This window comes from Tamandua tetradactyla, chromosome X, assembly GCF_023851605.1.
Source record: "Tamandua tetradactyla isolate mTamTet1 chromosome X, mTamTet1.pri, whole genome shotgun sequence".
NCBI lineage: Eukaryota > Metazoa > Chordata > Mammalia > Pilosa > Myrmecophagidae > Tamandua > Tamandua tetradactyla.
The window spans coordinates 22,437,763-22,462,566 of NC_135353.1; the positions used below are offsets into that span (position 1 = coordinate 22,437,763).

Genomic DNA, 24,804 nt, shown 5'->3' on the forward strand with positions numbered 1-24,804 from the left:
AATGAGCTTCTGGTTTTGTTGATTTTCTCGATTGTTTTCATGTTCTCTGGTCAACTGATTTTTGACAAGGCCTCTAAATCCTCTGAATGGGGCAAAATAGTCTTTGCAATAATTGGGCATGAAAGAACTAGATATCAATAGTCAAAAGAATGAAAGAGGACCCCAGTCTCATACTCTACACAAAAATTAACTCAAAGTGGATCAAACACCTAAATATAAAAACTAGCACCATAAAGCTTCTAGAAGAAAATGTAGGGAAACATCTTCAAGACCTAGTAATAGGAGGTAGTTTCCTAATCTTTACACCCAAAACACAAGCAACAAAAGAAAAAATAGATAAATGAGAATTCCTCAAAATCAAATGCTTCTGCCCTTCAAAAGATTTTGTCAAGAAAGTGAAGAGGCAGCTAACTCAATGGGCGAAAATATTTGGAAATCATATATCAAACAAAGGTTTGATTTCCTGTATAAACAAAGAAATCATACAACTCACCCACAAAAGAACAAACAACCCAATTATAAAATGGGCTCCAAATATGAATAGGCATTTTTCTGAAGAGCAAATACAGATGGCTCTAAAGCCCATGAAGAGATGCTCACTTTTACTGGCTACAAGAAAATGCAGATCAAGACTCCAATGAGATACCACCTCACACCTATAAGGAGGGCTGCTATTAAAGAAAGAGTAAACTATAAATGTTGGAAGGGATGTGGAGAAACTGGGACACTTACACACTGCTGGTGGGAATGCATAATGGTGCAACTACTATGGAAGACTGTTTGGCGATTCCTTAGGAAACTAAATATTAAGTTTCCCTATGACCCAGCAATAGCACTACTTGGTATACACCCAGAAGAGCTGAAAGCAATCACACAAACAGACATGTGCACCCCATGTTCATAGCAGCATTATTCACAATTATCAAAATATGGAAACAAGCCAAATGCCCATCAACAGACGAGTGGATCAACAAAATGTGGTACATACATATGATGGAATATTATGCAGCAGAAAGACGAAATGATGTCATGAAGCACATGACAAGATGGATGAGCCTTGAGGACATAATGATGAGTGAAGTTAGCCAGACAAAAAATGATAGATACTGTATTATTGCACTTTAATGACCAGGATGAAGGTATAATCAATCAGAGGCTTATAATACAGAAGATAGGGGACTTAGAGATATATAGAAGCTAGAGATGGGTGAACCATTAGCTAATGAGATTGAACTCCAATGTAAGGGAATAGATAGGAGTGAAGGTGGTTCTCTAGTGGGTCTGTAAGTAATATTTCAATATTGAAGATGAACAAGACTGAAATGGGTTGTATAGACCTACGTATCCCACTAATTAACACTAGAAATAGGAATTAGTTCTCACAAGAATTACTTCAAAGACATGATTCTTGTATAAAGAGTGTTTAAGACCAGGGTACAGTGGGAAAACTGCTATTGCATTCTATGAGCTATGTTCAAAAGGAATCTCAGCACTACCACAGCAACAGCAAAGGTAAATAATGGGGGGAGGGAAAAGAATTAAGAGGAGGTTTAGATTTCCTATTTGGTGAGGGTGTGTTTATTGGTTTCCTTTCTCTTGGGAACATTGAAATTATCTAAAATTGAGAATGTTGACGGATTTTGGATTTTGGGCCCTCTACATGATGCCTGATGAATGCAGGTGGCTGAAGGATGCACTGATGGAGAAGTAAATTGTTGAATTATGGTGTATACTTATGAACAAAAATTGTGCTGCTACAAAAAGGAACAAAGTTAGAGGCATGCAACGATATGAATGAACATGTGGGACATTTGATGAAACAAAATAAGCCAGAAACAAAAGAACAATTGTGGTATGGCCACCTTTAGAAAATGCTTATAAGAAAACAGGGGCCTAGATTGTAAGCTTTTAGAGGAGACACATTAAGTCCAGAGTTGTGACTATTATTTATGCATTTTGAGAGGCTGATATATATATATATAACCTGATATTTAGAGATAAAAATGAAGCCGAACAGGTTGGAGTTGAATCAATTCAGAACATAGGGGTAAGGAAGACAGTGCCTATATTTTAGAACCATACATACTCTTTGAGACCAATGGAAGAAAGGTTTATTTGGTCTGGACCTTAAATTTTTTGAAGTGCATAATCTTATTCAACCTATCTCTTTAGCTCATCTGAACAACTGAAACACAGGGAGCCCAGAATAAGAAAGCAGTCCTTTAATCCTGTATAGATTATTGTAATGCCTGGATATATCCTAGAGTATATTAACCAGATAATGAAAAGTATTGGCAAAGTCCCCTGAGGGAGGGGAAAAGACTATGGAACTATTAAACCTTACCATCAGGGAACCCTCTGATACTATGTCAAACTTTAGGGACACCCAAATCAATAGGCCATGCCCTCAACCATGAGGCTTACTCTTGTGAAGCTTAGGTAGATAGCTGAGAAGCTTAGACTACCTATAAGCATGTCTAAGAGTTACTTCTGGAGGACCTCTGTTGTTGCTCAGATGTGGCCTCAGTCTCTCTAAGCCCAACTCTGCAAGTGAAATCATTGCCATCCCCCCTACATGGGACATGACATCCAGGGGTGAAAGTCTCCTTGGCAACATGGGGGAAATGACTTCATTTCCAGGGATTAATCCAGACCTGGCACCATGGGATCAACAGTTACATCCTGATGAAAAGGGGGAAACAAAATATAATTAATAAAGTATCAGTGGCAGAGATTTCAAATAGAGTTGAGTCTACTCTGTATGTTGCTCTTATACAAGCTTCAGTTAGACCTTACTATCTATCATAAACTACCAGCCCCCAACCAGGACCATTCCAGCCAATCCTAAATAACACCTAGGGCAATATATATATAAGATTCCAAAAGGGTTCCAGGCACTAGAGTACCTTTCTAGAAACCTACAACCTCCAAATAGGTCCTTGGTCCAGATAAATACTGAAACCTAGCCCAGCCTCTCCAGAACATCAGATAGTTCCATCTCCCTACCCCATATTAATGACAGACCCTTCCAATATCAAAAATTTAGAATGGCCATAGCCAAAAAAAACTCTTTTTGAGAGGGATGGAAAGATCAAAGGTGATGTTGGAGTTATACAGAGAAGATAGGATTTAACAAATGAATATGAATGCTGAATCATTAAATCGATATCTCTTTTAGTCTACAGTATTTTAGAGCAGCTAAAGTAAAAACCTAAAATTGTGAAATTGTAACCTATGTCAAAGTCTAAAATATGTTGTACAACTAATTTTGGTGCTGTGCTTTGAAATTTATAGTTTTTTGTATATGTGTTATTTTTCACAAAAAAAGAAGGAAAAAAAGTCGATTGTGATGATAAAAAATTATTTAAGCCCTCTAGCCTACTATATTCTGGAGCAGCTAGAAGAAAAAATATTATTTGGTATTTGGTAGCCCATGACAAACTTTAGGATCTGTCCTGTTACCACTTATTTAAGAGTGCTTTGAAAACTTTTGCTTTTTTATTTCTTTGCTGTGTTTATATGTTATACTATACAATAAAAAAAGTTAAAAAACTGCTCAAGGACATGACGGGAAGTACAGAGAAAGAACTTAAGGATATCAGGAAAACAATGCATGAACAATAAGAGAAAATTAGTAAGGAGATAGAAATTTTTAAAAGGAGCCAAACAAGAAACACATCCAGTGTTGGAAGAGCTGTGTTGCCTTTTTGCAAGTGAGTAAGAAGAGCAGAGGCTGTCTCCCACAGACTCTGGCACCATGAACATATTTTATTGGAAGATCAGCTTTGATGCACTCTTAAAATTTTCCCATATAACCTCCTCGAAACAGACCTGAATGTATGCCAGTTTTGCACTGTGTATATTTGTGGTGGCTGTGGGAGCCCATGTCCATGTGGTCACTCATTTCATTTAGGATGGCCTGCTATGTGACCTGGGTTCCAAGGGGTTGATGGTTTGGCTGATGGCAACAGCTCATAGCCATGACACTGATCAGAAAGGACTGGGACTGCTTGGTGGCTTTGCTTTCCTTACAGGAGTTGGCCTGGGCCCTGCCCTGGAATTGTGTGCCATCATCCCTAGTATTCTTCCCATCACCTTCATGGGTGAAGCAATGATTGTCACCTGCTTCACCCTGAGTGCATTCTATGCCAGGGTCATAGATACCTCTTTATGGGGGATACCTTGATGGCAGCCATGAGTCTGATACTGCTGTCTTCCCTGGGAAACCTTTCCTTTGGATCCATTTTGCTTTTCCAGGCAAACCTGTATTTAGGGTTGACGGTCAAGTGTGGCTTTTTCCTTTTTTGATTCTCAGCTCACTATTAAAAAGGCATAAAATGGAGATAAGGATTACATCTGGCACTGCACTGATCTTTTCCTGGATTTTGTTACCGTATTCAGAAAATTCATCATGATCCTGGCTATAAATGGGAAAGACAAGAAGAAAGAATAAATGATATGTCCATCTCACCTTTCCCAATTTGACTTCCTCTGCCTCCACCTCTGATTTTCTCTTTGCACACATTACAGATGGTATGTTCTGTGAAAATGAAAAGCATCAGAAAAGCTTTTGTACTTTGTGGTTTTCTCTATTTTGATTTTTTTTTATTAAAAAAAAACCGACTAGAAGAATAGAATTTGGAGTTTGGCTTTGTATTCATGGGGTTCATGTCCATTTTCTTTTCTGTCATTCCTCAGCCAATCTACCATGAGGAATGGGACCAGCAGAGGGAGCAAACTCCAGTTCACTTCACCAACTGAGCCTCACCAAGTGGACCTGAACTTCTGGGTGGATGAATACTCTGCTCTTCCTTCTGCAGCATTATTTGGGTGTGTGCAGTTCCAGTGGGACTGAGCAGTGTTTTCTCCATTGGAAAAAAGTTTGCTGGTCCTGTTGTTACCCAAGCTCATTATATCTGAGTTTCTGTCAACGACTACCAAGAAAATGAAGAGCCTTTATTGGTGTGGATGCCTTGCTTCTTCTGAACTGCCCAAATTGCTGCTTCTCTGGCAAACACATCTTGATGCCTTGCCATCACAAAAGGAACAAGATTCACTTGTGTTCCCTTTCCCAGTCCTTCCTTGAACCTCAGGGAATCTGCCTGATTTCCAACCACGGGGGTGGGAGGATTTCAGCACAAAAGGAAGACTTTATTACTTCTTGTCAGGCATTTATGAAAAGGCTGATTATATATGGCAAGGTATAACATAGAATTTTCAAACTTTCCCTGGTGTGTTTCTTTAATTGGTTCATCTTGCTGGGTGGGCTCCACCAGGCGGCTATGATAAAAGGACTCAAGAGAGGAAGAATAGGGAAGGGATATGGTTGAGCCTCTGGCTAGTTTTAACTAATCTTGCCAGATGGATAGATAATGACTTATTTCCGATAGGGGAACAAATCCCTTTGTTCATATAACAGAATGGGGCTGTGATGACTTGGAGGCAGCATCCACAACTGTCCTTTATTAAATTTTTGTCCCCATCTGGGTCAGGACAGAGATTAGAGGCAGTAGGTAGATATTCATTTTACAGGTGCTCTTTAGTTTTTGGTCTGTTCACCTGTTTCCAGAAATTGGCAGCCTTCTACCAGACAGGTGTTGGGTAACCAAACTTGTGAGAGACCAGGTTTCCTGAAGCTTTGTGGTTGCAAGTATAGATGGACAGTGCTAATGAGATCAATAGTTCCCTGTAGTACCACAGCCATCTGACACAAAAGGCAGTGATGGGAGTAGCTGTATACTGGATACTCAGATGGCTTCAATGAAAGGGGGACCAAGCCAGTGAACGCTCATTGGCAATAGATACCATTTTTGGTTCTTCCTGATCACAACCACTGCAGTTTGAAACCATGAGTGCTGCTTCAGTGAGTGTACCATGCCACTGTGCCATTCTATGAAATTATTTGTTCCCAGGCTGTGTTTATTCCTGGGGATGATGTGCTGCCCAGAATGGCTCACCTCCACAGGGGATGCTGTCCTCTGATTTAGCTGTTGCCTCCATCCTCTGGCTTGAGAACTTAGTAAAGGGACTTCCTTCCTATTAAGCCCCCATTAGCAGCTCTCCATAAATTTGGTGATTCTCTGCCAGGTCTAAGAATATGCGTTACATCTCCTGAAGGCAAACTCCACCTTTTGTACTTTTTTGCCTGGGATAAAAGAGTTTTTCTTTAGAAACAGTGCCAAGAATGACAAGATAAAAAAAAAACTACCTTTAAAGAAAATGGATAACAGGTTTTTAATACAGTAATCACTGTAACTATCACTTTCTTTTCTAGTTCCTTGTTTTTCAGCTCAGGCTATATTCTCTTACTCTTACTATGAAGACAATGGTGTTTTTAATTCAGAAATATATTAAATCTACATAGTTTTAATTTGTAAAATAAAGAAAATTCCTTTAAAGTAAAAAAGAACCAAACAGAACTTCTGGAACTGAAGACCACAATAATGGAAGTAAAAAATGCCCAGAATGATTTAAAGGGCTGATTGAAGCTGGCAGAAGAAGGAATCAGTGACCGTGAAGACAAGACACTCTAAATGAGTCAGACTGAGGAGCAGAAAGAAAAAAGAAGTAATAAAAGTGAAAACAGCCTTATTAAATTTCAATTTGTTAGCAGTTTACATTTAAAAATTTTTGAAACAATCCTCTGAAACACTGAAATCATAATTCTTACTCTATATTTCCAATTAATTATATTTATTTTCCAATGCTATACATAGCCCTTATTGCACCCCTCATTTAGCCTTGGGTATTTTGAAAAGCCAGGATATAATCAAATTTGTTTCCACCCATGATTGGTGAGGAATTCTTTATTTACTTACTGATATGTAAAACTACCCTTTACATTTCAGCATTTATTATTATAAATTCTGTTTAAGAACTACATTTTCTATTTCATAAACACTTAGGTTTATTATTTTGAAAAAGAAATTGCTAGAGCCCTTCTTTAAACCATACAAAATATTAATTCAAAATGGATCGAAGACCTAAATATAAGAGTTAAAATTATAAAACTCTTAGAAGAAAACATGGACATAAAACATCATGACTTTGGAGTAGGCAAAGGTTTCTTAGATATAACACCAAAAGCACAAGTAATACAAGAAAAGATAGATAGGTAAATTAGACTTCACCAAAATTAAAAATCTGTATTTCAAAGGACACCATAAAGAATGTGGAAATACACAAAATGGGAGAAAATATTTGCAACCATATATCTAATAAAGGACGTGTATCTAGAATATATAAAGAACTATATTACAACTCAATAATAAAAATTCAATAACCCAATTTTAAATGGGCAAAGGGTTTGAATAGACATTTTCCAAAGTTACACAAATGGCCAATAAGCACATGAAAAATATGTTCAAAGATAGCCATAAGGGAAATGCAAATAGAAACCACAATGAAATATCACCTCACCCTCCCTAGGATGGCTATAATCTAAAAGAAAGATAATAACGGGTGCTAGCAAGCAAGTGATATGGGAACTCTCATACACTACTACTGGGAACCTAATATGGTGCACCTGCTTTGAAAAAAGTCTGGCAGTCAGTCAAAAGGTTAAACATAGAATTAACACATGACCAAGGAGGTCTCCCCAAGAGAAATGAAAATACATGTCCTCACAGAGATCTGTACATGAATGTTCAGAGTGGCATCATTCATAAAAGCCAGAAAGTAAAACCAATGTAAAATGCTCATCATCTGGTAAATGGATAAATAAAATGTCATATATCCATACAATGGAATATTATTTGGCAGTAAAAAGGAATGAAGTACTGAAATTTGCTACATATGACATGGATCAACCTTGAAAACATCATGTTAAGTAAAAGAAAACAATCACAAAAGATCACATATTGTATTACTCCATTTATATTGTGTTCAAAATAAGAAAATCCATAAAGACAGAAAACATATTAGAGGTTGCCAGGGGCTGGGGGAAGGGAAAAATTTAGAATAACTGCCTATTGGAGATGGGATTTCATTTTGGGGTAATAAAAATGTAAAATTGATTGTGGTGATCATGACACATATCTGTGAATATATTAAAAATCATAGGATAGTATTCTTTAAATTGCTTAATTGTATAGTGTATGAATTATATCCCAATAGCTGTTATATATTTAATTTGAAAGGAAGAGATGGACTCAATCTCTCCCCCCATATAGCCAAGACAACTTTAAAAAAATAAAGAACGAAGTGCGCAGGCGCAGCACACTGAGTGGACATTTTGGTCTTTGTCTGCGGGTGCGTCCTTGCCCTGGGTCCATGTGGCATGAAAGTAGGAGCATCTCTAAAGTAGATTCCTACAAGTGGATTTGCCCAATGGCAGGTCATAAAGTGACCAAACTCTATGTGATCTCCACTGAAGCAGAGAGACAACCTGGATGGTGGAGAAAGAAGTGAAAAGCCTGTCTGGAAGAAGCCTAAGATAGGCAAAAAGACTTGAGAATTTTTTTTTATACGTAAGGGACACTTTATTTAGTCTTTTTAAAAACAATTTAGCTTAAGAGGAGATAGAGGTTAGAGAGCAGAAAGCTATTAGTAGAGAATGAAGTATAGGGGGCAGGCTCACGTACAGACAGGCGGGGGCGGGGGCGGGGCGGAGGCCACTGGCTGCACGTCAAATCCTCTCCATCTTCGAAATCAGGTCATCGTAGATCCTGGTGAGCTCCTCGTTTTCTTTCGTCTTCTGCTCCACGGTCCTCTCCAGCGACTGGCCGCGCAACCGCTCCCTCAGCAGGCTTGCCTGAAGGGCCAGCGCCTCGGCCTGGGCCTTGCTACGGACCTGTGCCAGCTCCTTGTTGGCTAGCCGGAGCTTCTCTTCCGCGTGTGCCTTCAGAGCTTGGTAGCGCTGCCCCTCCTTCTCGATGCGCAGGAAGTAGTCCTCCACGCACTTCTACAGCGACGCTTCATTCTTGCAGTAGCCTTCGATCACCTCCTTCTGCTTCTCAATCCTCTTGAAGAGGTCAGAGAAGGACTTCTCCATGTAGTTCAAGTCTGCAGTCAGCTGGTCTTTCTCTTTCAGGACTTTCTGGATTTCGGCTTTGACGTGCATCCTCCATGGCCTGGTGCATGATACCTTTGAACTCGTCCATGATCTTCCTCATCTCCCGGTTCTTCTCCTGGAGCTCCTCACACCTGCTCTTCAGCTCCTGGTTCTCCAGCTGCATGGCTCTCATGGTGGCGTCCAGGTCCTCCTGGCTGTACTGCAGCACATCCGCGATGGGCCTGCTGGGGGGGCGGGGCAGGACGCAGGTGGCAGGGCCCAAAGGGAGGGCACTCATGGGGACATCCAGGGGTCCCAAGAAGTCCAGCTCCACCAGTCTGGCCGGGGGTGGCTTTGCTGCGGAAAGTTGGCCAGTGTCAGGGACACTGGCTGTCTCAGCTGCCACAGGAGCCACACGCAGGTGGCTGTCCTTCAGGAGGGGGTCGAACTTAGGGTAGAAGGACTGTTTCCTCAGGGCAGACTCCTGGAACAAGGAGGTCCCAAACTGCTCCAGGTAGTCCATCTCGGCACCTGTGCCTAGAACTTCCGAGGGGTCCCTGAAGTTCTCCACAGCCAGATCTGAGGCTGGCCCCTGCTCAGTGGGCTGGGGCAGCAGGTTGGCAGGTGAGGCTGGTGGCTCACTGCCGGGGAGACCCACCAATTCCTCCTTGCCTGCAGCACACATGGCCTCCTCTGCCATCTGGAACATGGGTGTGTCATCAGCCGAGGCTGATTATATAACAAGAACAGAATGATTATATGATAAGAATGTGTTTGTATGTGGTTATGTATCATAAATAAATAAATTAATTAATAAAAAAAAAGACTTGAGAAGCAAGCTGCATTCATCTCCAGTAAAGAACAGACTGAGGAAAAAGGCAATGAGTATAAGAAAATTGGAAAAATATTTCCTCTGACCTCAGAACTTTTTTAAAAAGGCAGCTCCTCTTTGATGGGAGAAAGAATATGAAACTATTAAACATTCCTATCAGGGAATCCCCTGATACTGTGTCAAACTACAGGGACACCCAAATCAATAGGTCATGCCCTTGAATCTGAGACTTACTCTTGTGAAGCTTATGTAGGTAGCAGAGAAGCTTAGATTACCTATATGTATACCTAAGAGTTACTTCTGGAGGACCTCTTTTGTTGCTTAGATGTGGCCTCACTCTCTGTAAGCCCAACTCTGCAAGTGAAACCATTGCCCTAACTAATAAATTATCAGTGGCAGAGAGAGTTCAGATAGAGTCGAGAGGCTACCCTGGAGGTTGCTCTTATGCAAGCTTCAGTTAGACCTTGCTACAACTCATAACCTGCCAAACCCCAACCAGGAAAATTCCAGCCAATCCTAAAGAACACCTATGGCAATAAATAAGATTCCACAAGGCTCCATGCACTAGAGTAACTTTCCAGAAACCTACAACCTCCAAAAGGATCCCTGGCCTGTTCAGAACATCAGATATTTCCATCTTTCTACCCCATATTAGTGACAGACCCTTCCAATATGAAAAAGTTAGAATGGGGTTATAAAACAGAAACCAACAAGTGCTGGAGAGGATGTAGAGAAAGAGGTACACTTATCCACTGTTGGTGGGAATGTGAAATGGTACAAATGCTGTGGAAGGCAGTTTGGTGGTTCCTCGGGAAGCTAAGTATAGAATTACCATATGATCTGGCAATACCATTGCTAGGTATCTACTCAGAGGACATGAGGGCAAAGACACAAACGGACATTTGCACACCAATGTTTATAGCAGCATTATTTACAATTGCAAAGAGATGGAAACAGCCAAAATGTCCATCAACAGATGAGTGGCTAAACAAACTGTGGTATATACATATGATAGAATATTATGCACCTGTAAGACAGAATAAAGTTATGAAATATGTGACAGCATGGATGGAACTTAAGGACATTATGCCGAGTGAGATTAGCCAGAAACAAAAGGACAAATACTGTATGGTCTCACTGATATGAACTCACATTAATGAATGAACTTGGATAATTTCAGTTAAGAACAGAGGTCATCAGGAGATAGAAATACGGTAGATATTGGGTAATTGGAACTGAAAGGATACAGATTGTGCAATGGGACTGAATACAAAAACTCAGAAATGGATAGCACAATACTACCTAACTGTAATACAATAATGTTAAAACACTGAATGAAGCTGCATGTGAGAATGATAGAGGGAGGAGGGCTGGGGGCAAAAATGAAATCAGAAAGAAAGATAGATGTTAAAGATTGAGGTGGTATAATCTAGGAATGCCTAGAGTGTATAATAATAGTGACTAAATGCACAAATTTTAAAAATGCTTTTGCATGAGGAAGAACAAAGGAATGTCATTATTGCAGGGTGCTGAAAATAAATGGTAATTAATATTTTAAAATGTCACCTTATGTGTGAGACTAAAGCAAAAAATGTTTATGTGGTACAAAATTTATATTTTGACTAGTGCATTTCCTAGCATAACTTATGTAGGTAGTTTGATTGAACATCATAAGCACTTGGAATCTCTGGTAGGACATGAGATTTTGTTGGTTTGTCCAGAGTGATGCCCCGATGAATTCCAGAGTGATTCGATCAGTGAGTGGAAAAGTATTTGCAAAGCCCCCTTTGGGGAATGGTGAGAATGGGGAGAAATTCAACTTCCCCAAGTTGAATTCTTGATATTCTCACAAGCAGTGTGGACAACCAAAGCTTTAGGCTGAGCCCCCAGTCTTGGGGTTTGTTCATATGAAACTTAACCCCACAAAGGATAGGTCAGGTCTACTTAAAATTTAGGCCTAAAAATTACCCCCAAGAGAGCCTCTTTTGTTGCTCAGATGTGGCCTCTCTCTCTCTCTCCAGCCAACACAGCAAGCAATCTCAGCACCCTCCCCCTGTCTACATGGGACATGACTCCCAAGGGTGTGGACCTTCCTGGCAATGTGGGACAGAAATCCTAGAATGAGCTGAGACTCAGCATCAAGGGATTGAGAAAAACCCTAGAATGAGCTGAGACTTAGCATCAAGGGATTGAGAAAACCTTCTCGATCAAAAGGGGGAAGAGTGAAATAAGACAAAGTGTCAATGGCTGAGAGATTCCAAACAGAGCCAAGAGGTTATCCTGGAGGTTATTGTTACGCATTAAGTAGATATCACCTTGTTATTCAAGATGTAATGGAAAGGCTGGAGGGAACTGCTGTGTTCCAGTAGTCATGTTTCTTGAGGATGATTGAATAACGATATAGCTTTCACAGTGTGACTGTGTGATTGTGAAAACCTTGTGTCTGATGCTCCTTCTATCTACCTTGTCAACAGACAAGTAGAACATATGGAATAAAAAATAAATAATAGGGTGAACAAATGTTAAAATAAATTCAGTTTGAAGTGCTAGAGATCAATGAAAGCGAGGGTTAAGGAGTATGGTAGGTTTAATCTTTTTTTTTCTTTTCTGTTTTCATTTTATTTCTTTTTCTATTGTCTTTTTATTTCTTTTTCTGAATTGATGCAAATGTTCTAAGAATTGATGAATATGCAACTAAGTGATGATATTGTGAATTACTGATTATATATGTTGGTGTTTTATTTGGTTTGCTAAATTTTTTTAATTAATAAATAAATTTTAAAAAAATGAAAAAAAATATGACCACAAAGAAACACAAACATTCTTAACATATGATCATTCCATCCTACATATATAATCAGTAATTCATAATATCATCACAAAGTTGCATAATCACCATCATGATCACTTTTTAGAACATTTGCATCAATTCAGAAAAAGAAATAAAAAGACAACAGCAAAAAATTCATACATACCATACCCCTTACCCTTCCCTTTCTTTTTTAATTAATTTATTTTTATTTATGATACATAACCACATACAAACACATTCTTATCATATAATCATTCCGTTCTTGTTATAGAATCAATAACTCACACTATCATCACATAGTTGTATATTCATCATCATGATCATTTCTTAGAACATTTGCATCAATTCAGAAAAAGCAATAAAAAGAAGACAGAAAAAAATTCATGCATACCATATCCCTTACTCCCCCCTTCACCAATCACCAGAATTTCAATCTACTGAATTTATTTTAACATTTGTTCCTCCTATTACTTATTTATTTTTAATCTATATGTTTTACGTGTCCATCGATAAGGTAGAAAAAAGGCACATCAGACACAAGGCTCTCATAATCACACAGTCACACTGCAACAGCCATATCATCATACAATTATCTTCAAGAAACATGGCCAGAACAGCTTTTAAAAAGGGGTATTTTTTTCAGTTGCAAGTTCACAGTTCTAAGGCACTGAAAATGTCCAACTTAAGGCACTAACAAGAGGTTACATTCACCCATGAAAGGCGCATGAAGTTCAGGGTTTCTCTCTCAGCTGGAAGGGCATGTGGCAAAGTCCATTAGCTTTCTCTTCCAACTTCTTGTTTCATGAAGCTTCTCTGTGGGCATTTTCTTTCTTCATCTCCAAATGTCTCTAGCTGCCTGGGTTCTTGTGGTGCTAAAGCTTTTTCCAAAATGGTTCCCTCTTAAAGGGCTCCAGTAAGCAAAACCGCTTTGAATGGGTGGAGACACATCTCCATGGAAACCATCTAACTAAAAATTACCACCTACAATTGGGTGGGTCACATCTTCATGGGAAAAATCAAGAAGCTCCCACCCAGCAATACTGAATGAGGATTAAAGGACACGGCTTTTCTGGGGTCCACAACAGGTTCAAACTGGCACACAAGGTAAACTAAAATCTCAACCTTGCAGAGGGTCTGCTGTAAAGTAAGGGCTTTGATTGGAAAAGAATGGGATCTTGAAATGTGGGATGGGGATATATGGCCTGATAATGGATATTGATGGGGAGACAGAATCCCTGGAATCTGTTGAGACCTTGTAGATAGACCTTGTTAGATGGACTGCCCTGAGGAAAGAGCTTCCTGACCTCCAGCTTGCCTTGAGGAAATAGCTTCCCAGGCTTCCGTCTCCTCAGAGGAGTCTGCTATACAACCTCCACCTAATAAGATTAACTCTTCAGTGCCTGACAACCCTGTAACCATCTCTCCTGGGGAAACAGCCCTCACTCCTGTATCTGGAGCAACTAATCCTGTCTCACCAGATGAAACTGCAATGGAATGCCCTGAGGTAATTGGCTAGAAAGACACCTCTATTTCTTTTCATGATCCACCCCCACCACCCCTCTTTTCTTCAAGACCTATAACTAGACTAAAGTCCCAACAGCCCTGAAAGTGTGACCCATGAGGTAGCACACTATACTCCAAAAGAACTGTATGAGTTTTCCAAACTACACATATAGAAATCAGGGGAATATATGTTAGAATGGATATTAAGGGTGAGGGATAATGGAGGAAAGAATATAAAGCTGGATCAAGCTGAATTTATTGTTATGGGCCCACTAAGCAGAGATTCTACATTCAATGTTGTAGCTTGAGGGGTTAGAAAGGGCATTAACAGTTTGTTGGCTGAAACATGGATCAAAAGGTGGCTGACATTACCTGAGGTCAAAATGCCAGAGCTGCTCTGGTGTAATGTAGATAAGGGGATCCAGAGGCTTAGAGAGATGGGAATGTTAGAGTAGATTTCATGGAAGACCTGCTCACACACTCCAGAAATGTCCAGAGGACACCTTTCATCAGAACCTTGACAAATAAATTCAAGAGACTAGCTCCATCATCCCTGAAGAGCTCTGTAAATGACCTTTGTAGGTCATATATCACTGTGAGAACAGCTGTCACTGAGCTGTAATCCTTAAACACAACTGGGATGATTAGATCCTGACTTGGCTGAAGTTATGTGGTGACAGTTAATCACCATAGACAAGGTAGGCATGGCCACCATATGGACAGCAAATTCAAAGCAACAATCAAAATAATCTGACTCCAAGAGACTCATGGCATTGGATAGTAGATCATGGGGTACCTAGAAGTAAAATAGATGGGCAGTCTACTAAATTCTTGTTTGAACTGTATAAGCAGAAGAATCCAATGCCAAGTAAATACAAGTCTAACTTGAATTGCAAAAACAGAGTCATGCCCCCTTAATCAATTTCTAGACTTGAGACAGTTTACAAACCCAAAACCCCTTGAATGAGGGGAGGGTTGGGTACCCTTGGCAAAGGAACCTTTAACACTGCCCAAAATTTACACTGTTAACCTTCCTTCCAGCCTTCTTCAAGGAGACCTATGGCTTTTTCCTAGGATGACTGTGCGTTGGGGATAAGGAAATGAACAGATATTTCAGGGATTATTAGACACTGGCCCAGAAGAGTTACTAATTTCCAGAGACCCAAAATGTCACCCTGGTCCACCAGTCAGAGTAGGGGCTTATGGAGGTCAGGTGATTGATGAAGTTTAGCTCATGTCCATCTCATAGTGGGTCCAGTGGGTCAACGGATCCATTCTGTAGTCATTTCCCCAGTTCCAGAATGCATAATTTGAATCGACATACTTAGCAATTGGCAGAATCCCCACATTGGTTCTCTGATTCATGCAGTGGAAGCCAGTAGAACTGCCCCTACCTAGCAAAATAGTAAATCAGAAGCAATACTGTATTCCTGGAGGAATTGTAGAGATAAGTACTACTCTTAAGGACTTGAAGGATGCAAGGGTGGTGATCCCCACCACATCCCCATTTAACTCTCCCATTTGGCCTGTGCAGGAAACAGATGGGACTTGGAGGAGGACAGTAGATTATTGTAATGTTAACCAGGTGGTTACTCCAATTGCAGCTGCTGTTCCAGATGTGATATCATTACTTGAGCAAATAAACACATCATCTGGTACCTAGTATGCAGCTATTGATCTGGCAAATTCTTTTTTCTCAATAGCTGTCAGTAAGGACCACCAGAAGCAGTTTGCTTTCAGCTGGCAAGGTCAGCAGTATACCTTTTCTGTCCTGCCTCAGGGGATATCAACTCTCCATCCCTATGTCACAATCTTGTCTGAAGGGAACTTGATCCTTACTCCCTCCCACAAGACATCACACTGGTCCTTTATATTGATGATATTATGTTGATTGGGCCTAGTGGGCCAGAATTAGCAACCACTCTAGACTTGTTGGGAAGGCATTTGCATGTCAGTGGATGGGAGTTAAATCCAACAAAAATGCAGAAACCTTCCACCTCAGTGAAATTTCTACATGTTCAGTGGTGTGGGGTATGTCAAGATATCCCTTCTAAGGTGAAGGGTAAACTGTTGCATCTGGCCTGACCTATGATGAAAAAAAAAAAAAACAAAAAAGAGTCACAATGCCTAGTTGGCCTCTTTGGATTCTAGAGACAACATATTCCTCATTTGGGTGTGATACTCTGGCCCATTTACCAAGTGACCAGAAAAGCTGCTAGTTTTGTGTAGGGACTGTAACAAGAGGAGGATTGCAACATGTCCAGACTGCTATGCAAGCTGCTTTGCCACTTGGTTCAGCAGATCCAATGGTCCTGGAAGTGTCAGTGGCTAATAGAGATGCTGTCTGGAGCCTTTGGCAGGCCTTTATAGAAGAATCACAACACAGACCCTTAGGACTCTGGAGCCAAATCTTACCATCTGATGCAGATAGCTACTCTCCTTTTTAGAAACAGTGTTTAGCCTGCTACTGGGCCTTAGTAGAAACTGAATGCTTAACCATGGGCCACCAAGTTACCATGAGACCTGAGTTGCCTATCATGAGCTGGGTGCTGTCTAACCCACCAAGCCAAAAAGTTGGGCATGCACAGCAGCACTCCATCATAAAATGGAAATGGTGTGTTAGAGATAGGGCTCGAGCAGGTCCTTAAGTCACAAATAAGTTACATGAGGAAGTGGTCCAAATGTTCATGCTCCCCACTCCTGCCAAGTTACATTCTCTTTCCCAGACCAGAGCTATGGCCTCTTGGGGCATTCCTTACAGTCAGTTGACTGAGAAAGAGAAAACCTGGGCCTGGTTTACAGATGGTTCTTCACAGTATGCAGGGTCCACCTGAAGTGGACAGGTGCAATGCTACAACCCCTTTCTGGGATGTCCTTAAAGGACAGTGGTCAAGGAAAATCCTCCCAGGGGGTGGAATTTGGAGCAGTGCATCTGGCTGTCCATTTTGCTTGGAAGGACATCTGGCCAGAGGTGCATTTGTATACTGATTCTTGTACTGTTGCTAATGGTTTGGCTGGATGATCAGGGACATGGAAGGAGCATATTGGAAAATTGGTGACAAAAACTCTGGGGAACAGGTAGGTGGACAGACCTTTCTGAGAGGGCAAAGAACATGAAGATATATGTCTCATGTGAATGCTCACCAGACAGTGACTTCAGCAGAGAAAGGTTTTAATAATCAAGTGGATAAGATAACCCACCCTGTGAATACAAATCTTCCTCTTTCCTCAGCCACTCCTGCCATTGCCCAAAGTGATGAGCAAAGTGGTCATTGTGGTAGGGATGGAGGTTATACATGGGCTCAGCAACATGGACTTCCACTCACCAAAGCCAACCTGGCTATGGCCACTGCTGAGTGCCCAACCTGCCAGCAGAGACCCACACTCAGTCCTTGATATGACACTGTTCCTCCAGGTGATCAGCATGCTACCTGGTGGCAAGTTGATTACACTGGATGATTTCCATCATGGAAGGGGCAGTAATTTGTTCTAACTGGAATAGAAACGTACTCCGGATATGGGTTTGTATTCCCTGCCCACAATGCTTCTGCCAAAACTACCATACATGGACTTACGGGATGCCTTATCCACCATCATGGTATTCCACACAGCACTGGTTCTGATCAAGGAACAAACTGCACAGCAAATGAAGTGCCGGAATGGGTGCATGCTCATGGAATTCTCTGGTCTTGACATGTTCCCCTTCATCCAGAGGTAATTGGGTGATAAAATGGTGGAATGGTCTTTTGAAGACCCAATTACAGTACCAACTAAGTGGCAATATCTTGCAGGGCTGAGGTGATGTTCCCTAGGAGGCTGTGTATGCTCTGAATCAGCACACACTCTATGATGCTGTTTCTCCCATAGCCAGGATTCACTGGTACAGGAATCAAGGGGTGGAAATGGGAGTGGCACCACTCACTATCACCCCTAGTGATCCACAAGGAAAATTTTTGCTTCTTTTCCCTGAAACTTTAAGCTCTTTTAGTCTACGGATATTAGTTACAAAATGGGGAGTGTTCTTTTTTTTTTTTTTTTTTTTTCCATGGGCAGGTACCAGGAATTGAACCTGGGTCCCCGGCATGGCAGGTGAGAATTCTGCCTGCTGAGCCACCATGGCCTGCCCAGAAGGAGAGCTCTTATCACGAGACACACAATTATTCCATTGAACTGGAAATTAAGTCTGCCACCTGGTCACTTTGAACTTGTCATGCAATTGAATTAATAGATATGAAAGGGGATTACTGTTCTGCCTGGGGTGATTGATCCTGACTATCAAGTGGAAATAGGACTGCAACTACAAAATGGAGAGAAAGAAGAGTTTTCCTGGAATAGAGGAGATCCCCCAGGGTATTTCTTAGTACTACTATGCCCTTTGATAAAAATCAATGGAAAACTGCAACCACCCAATCCAGGCAAGACTCCCAATCACCCAGAAACTTCAGGAAAGAAGGTCTGGATCACCCCACCTGGCACAGATCCACAGCCAGCTGAAGTTCTTGCTGAAGGTAAAGGGAACATGGAATTGGTAATAGAAGAATAAATATGAACTATACCATGTGATCAGTTACAGAAATGATGACTGTGATTATATGAATTTTTCCTCCCTGTTTTGTTATGAGTATGTTTGCATATGTACATAAGCTAATATCTTGTTTTCCTCTTATCAAATGATAAAAGTTGTATTGTTCATGTTATAATATTTAAGTGATAGGATATGAAGTTTAAGAGTCAATGTTATCTAAGGACTTGCACTTTATTCTGGAAAGATTTAGTGCACTTCTGGTTGTAATCAGGACTGCTGAGTATTGATAAGCAAAACATATGTCTGTTATTGTGTTCTATTTGGAAATTAAGTGTTTTTCAATGTGTTGTGTATAGCTGCCAAGTTGACCAAGTATGGACTATGATGGTTAGGATCTGATGTCAACTTGGCCAAATGATGATGCCCTATTGTCTGGTCAAGCAAACACTGGCCTAACCATTGCTGCAAGGATATTTTGTGGGCTGGTTGATAAACCAGAAGGCTGGTGTATTAAATCATCAGTCAGTTGACTGCATCTGTGGCTGGTTACATCTGGGATCAACTAAGGAGTGCCTCCCAATGAGATAATCCAATCAGTTGAAGGATTTTAAGAAAGAAGAGAGATTCTTTCATTGCTTCTACAGCCAGCGAGGCTCTCCTGTGGAGTTGATCCAGACCCTTCATCGGAGCCGCCAGCTTCATAGCCTGCCCTACAGATTTTGGACTCTTCCATTCCCACAGTTGCGTGAAACACCTTTATAAATCTCATATTTACAGATCATTCTTGTTGGTTCTGTTCTCTAGAGAACCCTGACTAACACATGCTAATTATGACAAAGTAGCAGGAGAGTAAAATATTGGGTCTGTGATGAACATGAAACTCTTATGCTAGCCTTTGGCTGTCAATTTCTGGATTTATTTTACATGAAAGTGAGTTAAACTATTTTTAAAAATTAAAACCTCTTCCTCAAAACACACCATAAAATGAAAAGACAGCAGTGGAAGAAAATATTTGCAAACACATGCACGCAAGAAAGGGTTAGTATCCATAACTGTCATGGTTAGGGACAGGTGTCAACTTGGCCAAGTTGTGGTACCTGTTTATCTGATTGGGCAAGCGCTGGCCTGTCTGTTGCAATGAGGACATTTCATAGGATTAGGTCATGATCACGTCAGCTACATCCACAGCTGATTCCATTTGTAATCAGCCAAAGGGGAGTGTCTTCTGCAATTAGTGATGCTAAATCTAATCATGGGAAGCCTTTTAAGGAGGACTCAGAGGAGACAGGTTCCATTCCTGCTTTGGCTGGTGAGCCTCTCCTGTGGAGTTCATCCAGGCCATCCATCAGAGTCATCGGCTTCGCAGCCTGCCCTGTGGATTTTGGACTCTGCGTTCCTACGGTCACGTGAGACACTTTCATAAATTTTATATTTGCAAGTGTTCCCTGTTGATTCTGTCTCTCTAGAGAACCTTAACTAATACAATAACGTATAACAAACTTTACAAATCAATAACAAAATATAAACTGATAAAAATATTTAAGCCTTCTAGCCTATATTCTGGAGCAGTTAGAAGGAAAAATCTGAGAGGATTGTATGGTAGCCCATGACAAACTCTGGGATCTGTCCTGCAACTACTTGTTGAAGAGTACTTTGAAAACTATTCCTTTTTTACTTCTTTGCTTTGTCTATATATTATACTATACAATAAAAAAGTTAAAAAATATATAACCTAATAGAAAAATGGGCAATAGAATTGAAAAAATATTTTACAGAAGAGAAAACGTGCATTACTAATAAATATATTAAAAGTGATCAACTTCATAATAATCATAGAATTGTAAATTTCATACCCATGAAAATAGCAAAACTGCAAAAGTCTGAAATATTAATTGTCAGCTATGATATGCAGCAATGGAAAATCAAACCCTGTATGTGGATGCATGCATTTTCAATAAGGGTTTTGGAAAACAATAAGGTCAAGGAATAGTTGTAGTGATAGTAATGAAACAGCAAGCTGGAAAGATGGTAGGTTTTGGTTAGAGAATGAAATGTTTAAAGTCATGGTTAAGAAGGCAGAGAAGTTTGTGTGATGATAAAGTAAGTATATGTTGCAAGTGGGTGGATGAGGTGGTCAGGAAGAGTTTATTGAAGATACTCTTGGGCCAATCAGGAGAGAGAAATTACATAGTAATTTGAACAGGGAAATTTGAGCAATAACACATTATTAATTATAATAGGGGATTGGAATAATGAGGGATTGGCTAGTAAGAAGTAAAGAGAACTCTAACGAATACAAGAACAGCAGATATAATATAAAAATAATGTATAATAGTCACTATCCTTAGAGCTAAAATAGAGCCCTCCCCTCACCCAGGGCTGAAGATTCAGACCTTGATAGAGAAATTGCCATGGTGCTGAGTTGGTGGAACTTTCTCAACATCTGCCCTCTAGAATTTGCAGAAAATGTACCTTCCAGGGTGCTGATTTTCCATTCTCAGGAGTGGTGTCTCACCAGAGGCACTCTGCTACAAAACCAGGGGAAGTTGATGCTTGCTGTGCATTGGGGAACCCAATGCTGCAGAAGGTGGGCACTAAAAAGGCTGGGAGCTCTGCAGGGGCCTGCAGAGTGAGCACACAGGAAACAGGAAGTAAACCCCTTCTTCCTGCAAAGTCTCTCCACCACCCTGTACTGATAAAATTTAGATTCATGCCATCTGGCAAAGTAAAAAATATTTAAAGTTCCCAGGGCCGTTTTCACAGAGCAAGCAAAAAGAGGAAGTGAGAAATAACAAACCAATACTGATACAGGAGGTCAAGGAACTGAATGGTCATGATGTTGGATTGTTGTTCTTGTGGATATTCAAATGACCCAGGGTGTTGGCTGAAATTGGGATGGGTTGGAGGGTGATAAATCAATTTGTTCTTCCAATTGTAATCCTTGGTCCACCTGTATCAGAATCAAATAGGATAGCTTAAATAATACAGATTCTTTTGCACCATCACAACTTTCTAAACTGCGGTATCTGGGAATACTTCAGGGCCAAGAAATCTTCTTTTTAACAAGTGTACCAGTAGATTTAAAAGAAAAAATTAATTATCAATACTTCAAGTACATAAAAGCAAATTAAATATCATAACAGACACCAGTATACCCATCATCCAGTTATAACAAATAGTACATTTCCCTTGTTTCCTACAAACCCTTTTTTAAAAAATGTGTTACCTTTTTTGGGTCAAGCTCTACCCTCTCATTTCTTTCTCCTCCCTTGCTCAAAGGAGGTGATTATCATGTATGCTCTCATTTGAAAATTAGTACCTTAGGCAATGGAGAACTTTTGAGGGATTTTAAGCAGGGGTATTACACTATCAGAGAGGTGTTTTGGGGAAATCAACAAACTGCTCTGCTAGACAGCATGTTAAGGAGAAGGAATAGAGATGGGGGAGTGAGGAGGTAGGTTCTTTGGCCCAGAGTGTATAGTTCTAAGGATCTGAAGTAGAGTGAGAGACCTTTGCTTCTTTTGCTCTTGTGTGAAGCTCACTGTTTTGTCATAACTGTGAATCCAGTCTTTTACCCACTCTCTATTCTGCCAGTTACTTCACTCCTTTTTTCACTTGCTTCCCTACCATGCTGGTTTGAAAGGATTATGAACCCTCGAAAAGTCATTTTTTAATCCTGATTCAATCTTGTGGGAGCAGCCATTTAAACCCTATTTAGTACTGTATGTTGGAAACATGATTAGATTATCTCCATGGAGATGTGACTCGCCCAATTGTGGGTATTAACTTTTCATTAGAGGGAGATGTGACTCTACCCATTCCAGGTGGGTCTTGATTATTTTACTGGAATCCTTTAAAAGAGGAAGCATTTTGCAAAAAGCTGGAAAGCCTTGACAGAGACATGAGAACCACAGAGCCCATGTAGCCAAAGACCTCTGGAGATGAAGAAGGAAAACACCCCTAGGGGAGCTTCATGAAACAAGAAGACTGGAGGAGAAAGCTAGCAGATGTTGCTATGTTCGCCATGTGCCTTTCCAGTTGAGAGAGAAACCCTGAACTTATCAGCCTTTCTTGAGTGAAGGTTACCTCTTGTTGGCACCATGGTTTGGACATTTTTATAGACTTGCTTTAACTGGGACATTTGCTTGGCCTTAGAACTATAAACTTGCAACTTAATAAATTCCCCTTTTTAAACGCCATTCTGTTTCTGGTTGTATTAGTTAGGGCTCTCTAGAGAAACAGAATCAACAGGAAATATTCGTAAATATAAAATTTATAAAAGTATCTCATGTAACCATGGGAACATAGAGTCCAAAATCTGCAGGGCAGGCTGTGAAGCTGACAACTCTGATGGAGGGTCTGGACAAACTCCCCAGGAGAGGCTTGCCGGCCGAAGCAAGAAGAGAGCCTATCTCTTCTGAATCCTCCTTAAAAGGCTTCCAGTGATTAGATTAAGCATTACTCATTAAAGAAGACACTCCCCTGGGCTGATTATAAATGGAATCAGCTGTGAATTTATCCGATGTGCTCATGATTTAATTCTATGAAATGTCCTCATAGCAAAAGACAGGCCAGCACTTGCCCAACCAGACAAACAGAAACCACCACCTGGCCAATTTGACACATGACTTCATCATAACACTGGTATATTGCATTCTGGAAGCTAGCAAATTTGAATACCTACCCAGGCTGGGCTCCATAGTTACTCATTTCACCTATATGCTTATTGCTGCCCCAACATTCCTTGCTTTCTTGACATTTTTACCATTTTGCCACCCTATCCTCCAAGCTTCATACCATAGAATTGTTTCTTCCATCTTGAGAAAGTGGCCTTGTATTTTTTATTTTATTTTATGTATATTGAAACTCACCAGTGTCAAAAATGAGGAATATTTTTACCTGGGCAACTTCAGTGGGTTGAAGCCTATTTCAAACTTGGCTGAGTATGGAAATTACTCAAACTTTGTTCTTTATCAGAAAATACAAGTAAAATCTCAATAACATTGCCAGATTTTGTTTGTCTGTAGAGTAAATTTTGATGAGCAATTGTGAAAGCTGTCCAAATGACATATAAAAGTATGTTTAAGTAGGTCAGATTTTGGAATTTCATTTATAAGCAAATGTTTTTTTTTTTTTTTTTTGTTACTTCCATTGCATAGATTTGGCACTGGGTCAAAATTAAAGCTTTTGATTGACTGTACTTATTTTGCTTGTAAGCATAATTATATCAAACCAAGCACATGGAGGTCAAATTCTTATTATAGACACAGCAATATGGATAAATCTCAAAATAATGATGTTGAGGGAAAGAAGCCAGATGAAAGAAAGCACCATACTGTATGCTTCCATTTATATAAACTGCTGGAAAGTACAAACTTATGTACAGGGACAGAAAGCAGATTAGTATTCATCTCAGATTCAGGGCAGAGGTTCTTGGCAGGAAGGGGTTGAAAAGACACAAGGAAACTTTGGGGGGTTGTGATGGTTAGGTTCATGTGTCAAACTGGCCACATGCTACTGTTCAGTTATTTGGTCAAGCCAAGCACTGGCCTGATTGTTACTGTTAGGACATTTTGTAAACTTAAATCATCAGTAAGCTGATTGTTTGACTGATTACAACTACAATCAACTGAGGAGATTGTCTTCAACAATGAGACGCATCTCATCCAATCAGTTGAAGGTTTTAAAGATGAAGTGATGACTTCAGCAGTCAGAAAAGAGAACTTCCATCTCTACTTCAGCCAGCCAGCTTCTCCTAGGGAATTCATGGAAACTTTCATCAGAGTTCCTAGCTTACAGCCTGCCCTATGGAATTTGGATTTTTACATCCCCACAGTCATGTGGGATAATTTTATAAAATCTCATATTTACAGATATCACCTGTCAGTTCTATTTTCCTTAGAGAACCCTAATAAAAGGGTGATGGAAAGCTTTATCTTAATTGTGGTGATGTTTTCATTTGTACACATTTGCTAAAACCCATTGAATCACATAGCTTAAATATGTACAGTTGATTGTGCATCAGTAATCCTTCAATTAAGTTGTTAAAAGGAAAAATTTTGTTTGAAACCATGAAAAAAACAATAAACCAACAAACAAAAAAATCCTTGTTATAGTCAGGTGGTGTCTAGGCCAGGGAT

General features: G+C 40.1%; 2 pseudogenes; one reads left to right on the forward strand and one right to left on the reverse strand.

Annotated features, from left to right (window-relative positions):
• The first annotated feature begins 3,748 nt into the window (after positions 1–3,748).
• LOC143670873 (bax inhibitor 1 pseudogene) lies at positions 3,749–4,453 on the forward strand (annotated as a pseudogene).
• Positions 4,454–8,626: 4,173 nt separating this feature from the next.
• Positions 8,627–23,364, reverse strand: LOC143671709 (transforming acidic coiled-coil-containing protein 3 pseudogene; annotated as a pseudogene).
• Positions 23,365–24,804: the final 1,440 nt, after the last annotated feature.